We start from the raw sequence: 11,149 nt of genomic DNA on the forward strand, positions 1-11,149 counted from the left end.
TTTTTTTGAGGAAGGGGAAGAGTGGATCTTGAATCCCACCTCGGCCAGAAATAACATTTCTAAACAACCACTTTAGTCTCCAAGTGCTTAAAATCATGGGTTAATGGGAGGGTTAATGGGAGGGTTAATGGGAGGGTTAATGGGCCTGAGTTATTTATTTCACCTTTATTTAACCAGGTAGGCAAGTTGAGAACAAGTTCTCATTTACAATTGCGACCTGACCAAGATAAAGCAAAGCAGTTCGACATAAACAACAACACAGAGTTACACATGGAGTAAACAAACATACAGTCAACAATACAGTAGAAACATAAGTCTATATACAATGTGAGCAAATGAGGTGAGATAAGGGAGGTAAAGGCAAAAAAAGGCCATAGTGGCAAAGTAAATACAAAATAGCAAGTAAAACACTGGAATGGTAGATTTGCAGTGGAAGAAAGTGCAAAGTAGAGAGAAAGGTAGAGGTAGTTGTTTGGGGTAAATAATAGATGGGCTATGTACAGGTGCAGTAATCTGTGAGCTGCTCTGACAGCTGGTGCTTACAGCTAGTGAGGGAGATATGAGTCTCCAACTTCAGAGATTTTTGTAGTTCGTTCCAGTCATTGGCAGCAGAGAACTGGAAGAGGCGGACAAAGGATGTATTGGTCTTGGGGGTGACCAGCGAGATATACCTGCTGGAGCGCGTGCTACGGGTGGGTGCTGCTATGGTGACCAGTGAACTGAGATAAGGGGGGACTTTACCTAGCAGGGTCTTGTAGATCACATGGAGCCAGTGGGTTTGGCGCCGAGTATGAAGCGAGGGCCAGCCAACGAGAGCGCACAGGTCGCAGTGGTGGGTAGTGTATGGGGCTTTGGTGACAAAACGGATGGCACTGTGCTAGACTGCATCCAATTTATTGAGTAGGGCATTGGAGGCTATTTTGTAAATGACATCGTCGAGGATCGTTGGGATGGTCAGTTTTACAAGAGTATGTTTGGCAGCATGATTGAAGGATGCTTTGTTGCGAAATAAAGAATGATTAACCAATCAGAAGTCATTCAAGCAATCAGTTGAAATATAGAAACCTGTTGTGAAATGTGTCACACACACACACACATACACATACACATACACATACAGCCTCGAGGCTCGAGTGAGTGTGGCAATTGACCAGTGGTGTGAAGTACTAAGTAAAAATAATTAAGTATTTGTTTTTACTATCTACATTACTATTTATATTTTTGACAAGTTTTTACTTTTCTTCACTATATTACAAAAATAAAATAATGTACTTTTTACTCCATACATTTTCACTGACACCCAAAAGTACTTGGTATGTTTTTTATGCAGGACAGGAAAATGGTCCAATTCACCTGCATATCAAGAGAACATCCCTGGTCATCCTTACTGCCTCTGATCTTGCTGACTCACTAAACACAAATGGTTTGTTTGTAAATTATGTCTTCGTGTTGGAACGTGCCCCTGACTATCCATAAATAAATTAAATAAAAAGGTGCCTAATTTTGAATTTTAAATTATTTATACTTTTACTTTTGATACTTAAGTATATTTTAGCAAACACTTACTTTTGATTCTTCAGTATATCTAAAACCAAATACTTTTAGACTTTTACTCAAGCAGTGTTTTACTGAGTGACTTTCACTTTTACTTGATTCATTTTCTACGACGTCTTCCTTGCTGAGCGGCCTTTCAGATTATGTCGATATAGGACTCATTTTACTGTGGATATAGATACTTTTGTACCGGTTTCCTCCAGCATCTTCACAAGGTCCTTTGCTGTTGTTCTGGGATTGATTTGCACTTTTCGCACCAAAGTCCGTTCATCTCTTGGAGACAGAACTCGTCTCCTTCCTGAGCGGTATGACGGATGCATGGTCCCATGATGTTCATACTTGCGTACTATTGTTTGTACAGATGAACGTGGTAACTTCAGGCATTTGGAAATTGCTCCTAAGGATGAACCAGACTTGTGGAGGACTACAGATGTTTTTCTAACATTTTGGCTGATTTCTATGATGTCAAGCAAAGAGGCACTGAGTTTGAAGGTCGGCCTTCAACTATCCACAGGTACACTTCCAATTGACAAAAATGATGTTAATTAGCCTATCAGAGGTTTCTAAAGCCATGACATGATTTTCTGGAATTTCCCAAGCTGTTTAAAGGCACAGTCAACTTAGTGTATGTAAACTTCTGACCCACTCGAATTGTGATACAGTGAATTATAAGTGAAATAATCTGTCTGTAAACAGTTGTTGGAAAAATTACTTTGTGTCATGCACGAAGTAGATGTCCTATCCGACTTGCCAAAACTATAGTTTTTTAACAAGAAATTGATGTAGTGGTTGAAAAACGTGTTTTAATGATTCCAACCTAAGTGTATGTGAACTTCCGACTTCAGCTGTAAGTAATGCTAGCTGTTTATAACAAAGTTTGTCCTCTGGATATCAACGCATTATCTAACTTAGCTGGCATAATAATATAGCTATGTAAGAGGTCCAAAGAAACCCAGGTGACATTATCTCTGACAGCCCATTGAAAGTGAATACTAATGTAACCTTTATAACGTTAGCAGATTGCATTATCTTTGAGATCTTACCAACTTTGACAGTTGTCTTACCTATTGAAAATGAATGCTAGGGCTACTTTAACTTTACAGTACTGTTACCATGCTAGCTAGCTAGCCAGGCGACTATTGAAAAGTAATACTAGGGATACTGTAACTTTACCGTGCTAGCTAGCCAGGCATCTATGCCAAGCAACAGCTATTGATAGCCACAAGTTCAATTCTACTGTTGGAAAACAAGTTGGCTCTGGTTAAAATCACCATTGCATATAACGTCTGGATGTCGCTCTCTTTTTTTCAATGTGGTTGGCTGAGTCAACCAATAGCGTCGCACCCCTCCATCGTTTGAAAGATATATAGTGTGTCCTTCTTCCAATGACTGAGAAGCTATCCATTTTTATTTTACTAGGCAAGTCAGTTAAGAACAATTTCTTATTTACAATGACGACCTACCCCCGGCCAAACCCTAACGACGCTGGGCCAATTGTGCTCCGCCCTATGTCACTCCTGGTCGTGATACAGCCTGGAATCGAACCAGGGTCTGTACTAATGCTGAGTGGTCCTCTGTAGCTCAGTTGATAGAGCACGGTACAATTTTATTCACCATTTTATTCATTGCAGTGCCTAGTAAAATAAAAATGGATAGCCAGTCATTGAAGCCATTTGATGGATCCGCTATTGGTTGCCTTAGACCACTGAGCCCCCGAGTATTTCATATTTCATGATTGACTTATGAAACATGGACATGGAGATGGTGATTATTAAACATGGTTGACAGCCTCAAGTGAATAAAATTGTACCGTGCTCTATCAACTGAGCTACAGAGGACCACTCACAACATTTGTGTGGTCAATAGCCCCCAGTAGATATAGAACATGTGATTTCTCCTTCAGTCCTCCTTCAAGACGCCCTGAGAGAGTATGTGTGACATTTCATTCCTAGAGTTGTCTGCCTGGCTGGGTGTCTAGCTGACTGACTGGCTAGCTGTGTGTCTACCTGACTGATTGGCTGGGTTTCTAGCTGACTGACTGACTGGCTGGGTTTTTAGCTGACTGACTGACTGACTGGCTGGGTTTTTAGCTGACTGACTGACTGACTGGCTGGGTTTTTAGCTGACTGGCTGGGTTTCTAGCTGACTGACTGACTGACTGGCTGGGTTTTTAGCTGACTGACTGGGTGTCTAGCTGACTGACTGACGGGCTTACTGGCTGGGTGTCTAGCTGACTGACTGTCTATCTGGATAGCTGACTGACAGGCTGGGTTTCTAGCTGACTGACTGGGTGGCTAGCTGACTGACTGACTGACTGGCTTATTGGCTGGGTTTATAGCAGTCTGACTCTCTGACTGACTGGCTGGGTTTTTAGCTGACTGGCTGGGTTTTTAGCTGACTGGCTGGGTTTTTAGCTGACTGGCTGGGTTTTTGGCTGACTGACTGACGGGCTTACTGGCTGGGTGTCTAGCTGACTGACTATCTATCTGGATAGCTGACTGACAGGCTGGGTTTCTAGCAGTCTGACTCTGACTGACTGGCTGGGTGTCTAGCTGACTGACTGACTGGCTAGCTGACTGACTGGCTCGGTGTCTAGCTAAACTGACTGACTGGCTAGCTGAGTGTCTAGCTGACTGACTGGCTGGGTGTCTAGCTGACTGACTGTCTATCTGGATAGCTGACTGACTGGCTGGGTGTCTAGCTGACTGAGTGACTGGCTGGGTGTCTAGCTGACTGAGTGACTGGCTGGCTGGTTCTCTAGCTGACTGAGTGACTGGCTGGGTGTCTAGCTGACTGACTGACTGACTGGCTAGCTGACTGACTGGCTGGATGTCTAGCTGACTGACTGGCTGACTGGGTGTCAAGCTGACTGACTGACTGGCTGGGTGTCTAGCTGACTGACTGACTGACTGGCTAGCTGACTGACTGGCTGGATGTCTAGCTGACTGACTGGCTGACTGGGTGTCAAGCTGACTGACTGACTGGCTGGGTGTCTAGCTGACTAAGTGACTGGCTGGGTGTCTAGCTGACTGACTGACAGGCTGGGTGTCTAGCTGACTGACTGACCATACCATACCACTGTACACACAGCCAGGCTGATCTCACCAGCCTACCATACCACTGTACACACAGCCAGGTTGATCTCACCAGCCTACCATACCACTGTACACACAGCCAGGTTGATCTCACCAGCCTACCATAACACTGTACACACAGCCAGGTTGATCTCACCAGCCTACCATACCACTGTACACACAGCCAGGTTGATCTCACCAGCCTACCATACCACTGTACACACAGCCAGGTTGATCTCACCAGCCTACCATACCACTGTACACACAGCCAGGCTGATCTCACCAGCCTACCATAACACTGTAGTTCATAATTTATGTATGCTTGTGAGATCGGGTGTCCAAGAGTACAAGGAGTGGAATGTTAGCACAAACAGACTGGTATCCAGGCTAGTCGTATCCTTCGTTTAATCTAGAAGAAAACAGAAGGGGTACGTTGCCATGGTAACAGTGTTTGTTTACAGTCATGAGCCCATTTAGCTGGTGTCGCAGTGAAATAGAACCCCCTGGAAACGAACCCTTCCACACAGACTCTCCATTCATTCCACTTTTTTCCTTCTTCCTCCCTCCATCCCTTCCCTTATCCCTCTGTCTCTCCTCTCAATGGAACCACAGGACACCCTCTATACACCAGATATAGGAAGGAGGGAGGCAGAGAGCTGTACAACTTTTACCAATGACCTCACTACATTTCTAAAAATATTTATTCAGTCGTGATGAGCAGTATTGAGTCATTTGACAAGTGTTGTCTCTTGTTTATATTTATGTTCTGGTTCTAGGAAAGACTTATGGCAGACCAGAGCCTGACCTTTGAACTATGCCAGCTGCAGGACAATCGCACTATTCAGACTCTCTCCTGAGCTCTGGAAACATCATCTCTCATCATGTGACCCAGCTCCTTTGGAGAGAGAGAGGCACAGAGAGAGAGACAGAATGAAAGAGAGAGAGAGAGAGAGAGAGAGAGACACAGAGAGAGAGAGACAGAATGGGAGAGCGAGAGAGAGAGAGAGATGGGAGTGAGAGGCGAGGGAGAGAGACACATAAGAGAGGGGGAGAGAATGACCTTCAATCCTCACCAACTGACACAGTCACCAAGGCTGCTCCACTGAACCTTGTGTGTGTGTGTGTGTGTGTGTGTGTGTGTGGTACCAGTGAGAAAATTGTAGACAGCTATCCCTCCAGAAATAGGGAGGGAGGAAGGGCAAGATTAAGAGGGGGGAGAAAAGGAAAGTGAGAACTTGGAGAGAATATTAAGGTACTGTGAACTGAGGAAGTCTTCAACTAGAGAGAGACAGACAGAGACAGACAGAGAGAGAGAGAGACAGACAGAGAGAGAGAGAGACAGACAGAGAAACAGAGAGAGACAGAGAGAAACAGAGAGAGACAGAGAGAAACAGAGAGAGACAGAGAAACAGAGAGAGACAGAGAGAGACAGAGAGAACAGAGAGAGAGAGAGAGAGAGACCGAGACAGAGGGAAACAGAGAGAGACCGAGACAGAGAGAGAGAAAGAGAGAAATGGAATGCAGAATTAACACAAACTAAAGGAGGCATTAAATGACAGGTGAGACCAAAAAATCATCTACTTTTATCTTGTTAGTTGTTGTTTCTGTTATTGTGAACACTGAACTACTTTGCTTGATGTCAGGCGCTCGCAGAGGTAAAATGGTGATCATTGTTTTACTATGAATAGATCAGACATAACAGTCAGATGCCTTGAGAAAACAGTCAGCCATAATACAGTCGCGACCTTAACCCAACACCTCTAATAGGGAATAGGGTGCCATAGGGCTCTGATCTAAAGTAGTGCACTATATAGGGAATAGGTTGCCATAGGTCTCTGGTCTAAAGTAGTGCACTATATAGGGAATAGGGTACCATAGGGCTCTGGTCTAAAGTAGTGCACTATATAGGGAATAGGGTACCATAGGGCTCTGGTCTAAAGTAGTGCACTATATAGGGAATAGGGTGCCATAGGTCTCTGGTCTAAAGTAGTGCACTATATAGGGAATAGGGTGCCATAGGGCTCTGGTCTAAAGTAGTGCACTATATAGGGAATAGGTTGCCATAGGACTCTGGTCTAAAGTAGTGCACTATATAGGCAATAGGGTGCCATAGGGCTCTGGTCTAAAGTAGTGCACTATATAGGGAATAGGGTGCCATATGGGATGTAATCTTTTGAGTAATTCACCGTTCCATCTGAAGATTAAAAGGATTACATTAGATGCCCCCCAGAACACCCTATTCCCTATATAGTGCACTACTTTTTAACTAGGCAAGTCAGTTAAGAACAAATTCTTATTTTCAATGACGGCCTAGGAACAGTGGGGTTAACTGCCCTGTTCAGGGGCAGAACAACAGATTTGTACCTTGTCAGCTCGGGGGTTTGAACTTGCAACCTTCCGGTTACTAGTCCAACACTCTAACCACTAGGCAACCTATGGCACCCTATTCCCTATATAGTACACTACTTTAGACCAGAGCCCTATGGCACCCTATTCCCTATATAGTGCACTACTTTAGATCAGAGCCCTATGGCACCCTATTCCCTATATATTGCACTACTTTAGACCAGGATCCTATGGGCATAAGGAATAGAGTGCTATTTGGGACAGGATCCAGTAGAAAAATCACCTGAATTGGTGATGCAGTATCACTGTTTCCCCAGTAGGTGTCTCAGTCTGGTAATGTTATTAATGGATGAACAGGGTCTTCGGCCTGTCCTAGCAACGTTAGCATTTACACAGCACTATATCACAACAAACACATTGCACAAAAGGATGTCTCACACACACACACACAGCCTTACACACACACACACACACACACACACACACACGACTGAAACGTACAAACATGAATAAATACCTGTTCTTCCAATCTCCATGGAAACTAAGGCTGGTCAGGTTGTCCTGGCATGTCGCCATGGGCAACATGATTGATTTTGGTACGTTAGTTTGTCAACAAATTATTTTGAAATGCATTTCTGAATGAAGTGGGTTTGAAACGGCATTCACACAAATTAAAACACAATATTGAGGATGATGTGAAATCATAATTTACAAAAACAAAAACAATTTATATTTATATAGTTTGTTTACGAAATATGTGAATTCTTTAAGTAAACATTTCTCTGTACCGTTTACACTTGAGCACGTCAAAATAAATAAAAAAATTTAAAAAAGATTTTGATTTAATTTGTGATCCGATGTTGTCCAAGTGAAGATGACATGTGTTGTTCCAACCTCTAGGTGGCGATGTTGTGGTTGTTTTGTTCCTAGTAGCCCCTAGGAACAGATCTCAGATCCATTTCCCCTCCCACCCAATCCTAACATTATTGGAGGGAAAGAGGGATACCTGGTCAGTTGTACAACTGAATGCATTCAACTGAAATGTGTCTTCCACATTTAATTAACCCAATGCTTCTGAATCAGAGAGGGTCACCCATCCAGTCCAGTCTGATCAGTGAGAACCACCGGAGAGGCAGCTAGTGGCATGGGGACCAAATCTTGATCTGAGGCCATTGAAAATGCCTTCATCACTATGTGTATTTAATCAAAGTTTAAAGGCCTAGTGAAGTCAAAAACTATATACACTGCTCAAAAAAATAAAGGGAACACTATAAAATAACACATCCTACATCTGAATGAATGAAATATTCATATTAAATACTTTTTTCTTTACATAGTTGAATGTGCTGACAAGAAAATCACACAAATATTATTAATGGAAATCAAATGTATCAACCCATGGAGGTCTGGATTTGGAGTCACACTCAAAATTAAAGTTTAAAACCACACTACAGGCTAATCCAACTTTGATGTAATGTCCTTAAAACAAGTCAAAATGAGGCTCAGTAGTGTGTGTGGCCTCCACGTGCCTGTATGACCTCCCTACAACGCCTGGGCATGCTCCTGAGGAGGTGGCGGATGGTCTCCTGAGGGATCTCCTCCCAGACCTGGACTAAAGCATCCGCCAACTCCTGGACAGTAATATAGTAATATATGCCATTTAGCTGACGCTTTTATCCAAAGCGACTTACAGTCATGTGTGCACACATGACTGTAAGACAGTCTGTGGTCTGTGGTGCAGTCTGTGGTGCAGTCTGTGGTGCAACGTGGCGTTGGTGGATGGAGTGAGACATGATGTCCCAGATGTGCTCAATTGGATTCAGGTCTGGGGAACGGGCGGGCCAGTCCATAGCATCAATGCCTTCCTCTTGCAGGAACTGCTGACACACTCCAGCCACATGAGGTCTAGCATTGTCTTGCATTAGGAGGAACCCAAGGCCAACCGCACCACCATATGGTCTCACAAGGGGTCTGAGGATCTCATCTCGGTACCTAATGGCAGTCAGGCTACCTCTGGCGAGCACATGGAGGGCTGTGCAGCCCCCCAAAGAAATGCCACCCCACACCATGACTGACCCACTGCCAAACCGGTCATGCTGGAGGATGTTGCAGGCAGCAGAACATTCTCCACGGCATCTCCAGACTCTGTCACGTCTGTCACATGTGCTCAGTGTGAACCTGCTTTCATCTGTGAAGAGCACAGGGCGCCAGTGGTGAATTTGTCAATCTTGTTGTTCTCTGGAAAATGCCAAATGCCCTGCACGGTGTTGGGCTGTAAGCACAACCCCCACCTGTGAACGTCGGGCCCTCATACCACCCTCATGGAGTCTATTTCTGACCATTTGAGCAGACACATGCACATTTTTGGCCTGCTGGAGGTCATTTTGCAGGGCTCTGGCAGTGCTCCGCCTGCTCCTCCTTGCACAAAGGCGGAGGGAGCGGTCCTGCTGCTGGGTTGTTGCCCTCCTACGGCCTCCTCCATGTCTCCTGATGTACTGGCCTGTCTCCTGGTAGCGCCTCCATGCTCTGGACACTACGCTGACAGACACAGCAAACTTTCTTGCCATAGCTCGCATTGATGTGCCATCCTGAATGAGCTGCACTACCTGAGCCACTTGTGTGGGTTGTAGACTCCGTCTCATGCTACCACTAGAGTGAAAGCATGCAGGGGCGGCAGGGTAGCCTAATGGTTAGAGCGGTGGACTAGCAACCGGAAGGTTGCAAGTTCAAATCTGTCGTTCTGCCCCTGAACAGGCAGTTAACCCACTGTTCCTAGGCCTTCATTGAAAATAAGAATTTGTTCTTAACTGACTTGCCTAGGTAAATAAAGGTACATAAAAAAAAAAACACAGCCAGCATTCAAAAGTGACCAAAACATCAGCCAGGAAGCATAGGAACTGAGAAGTGGTCTGTGGTCCCCACCTGCAGAACCACTCCTTTATTGGGGGTGTTTTGCTAATTATTTGATAATTTCCACCTGTTGTCTATTCCATTTGCACTACAGCATGTGAAATGTATTGTCAATCAGTGTTGCTTCCTAAGTGGACAGTTTGATTTCACAGAAGTGTGATGGACTTGGAGATACATTGTGTTGTTTTAGTGTTCCCTTTATTTTTTTGAGCAATATATAGTATGTGGTTGGAATATACAGTATGTGGTTGGAATATACAGTATGTGGTTGGAATATACAGTATGTGGTTGGAATAATACTGTGAAATTGTGAGAGAAAAAAAGGATAATGCCCTTTTAGTGTAAGAGCTGTTTTAAAAAGACTGCCTGACATTTCAGCCTTTTTTTGGTGGGATGGAGTTTTGGCCCGTCTTGTGGCATCATTAGGCTGTAAATGAGCTAATAGACCAATAAGAAAGGGAGTTTCAAACCTCTCTACCAATAACAGCTCATTTTCAGTTTTCCCCGCCCCACTCAGAAAGCGTCCTAGAAAAATTCTTGCTTGAGAAACTATTTGTTATTTTTGTTTTTATTTGTTCTTTTTTTGTACTATTTTTATACAAAATAGTCATAAAATACTTAATTGGTACCCAGAAATGATTTGACGTTGAGATAAAAACGGCTGTGTTTTGACGTTTAACTATAAGTTCAAGTTTAACTTTAAGCCTCAGATTTAACCTCATCAAACCAAAAAAAGTCTGTCAAACCTGTCATTCAGTGGAGATTACTGAGGCGAGAACGGCTCATAATAATGGCTGGAATGGAGTCAATCGAATGGTATCAACCGCAGGGAAAACCCCACGTGTTTGATGTATTAGATACCATTCCTCTGATTCCGGTCCAGTCGTTACCACGAACCCGTCATCCCCAATCAACGTGCCACCAGCCTCCTGGCTGTCAGTATACCAAGAAGCGTGTGTCCCTCGTGCCTTAGTACTTGTCCTGTCACTCACATTATTGAAATGTCTTGTTGCTCTTACTGATGTGAATTATGTTATTCATCTTATTCATCTTGTCATGTTAACATCTTGTTATGTTAACTCTCTCTGTCTCTGGTTGAGGAGTCATCTTGTCATGTTAACATCTTGTTATGTTAACTCTCTCTGTCTCTGGTTGAGGAGTCATCTTGTCATGTTAACATCTTGTTATGTTAACTCTCTCTGTCTCTGGTTGAGGAGTCATCTTGTCATGTTAACATCTTGTTATGTTAACTCTCTCTGTCCCTG

This window comes from Oncorhynchus keta, chromosome 6 (assembly GCF_023373465.1).
Source record: "Oncorhynchus keta strain PuntledgeMale-10-30-2019 chromosome 6, Oket_V2, whole genome shotgun sequence".
NCBI classification, from domain to species: Eukaryota; Metazoa; Chordata; class Actinopteri; order Salmoniformes; family Salmonidae; genus Oncorhynchus; species Oncorhynchus keta.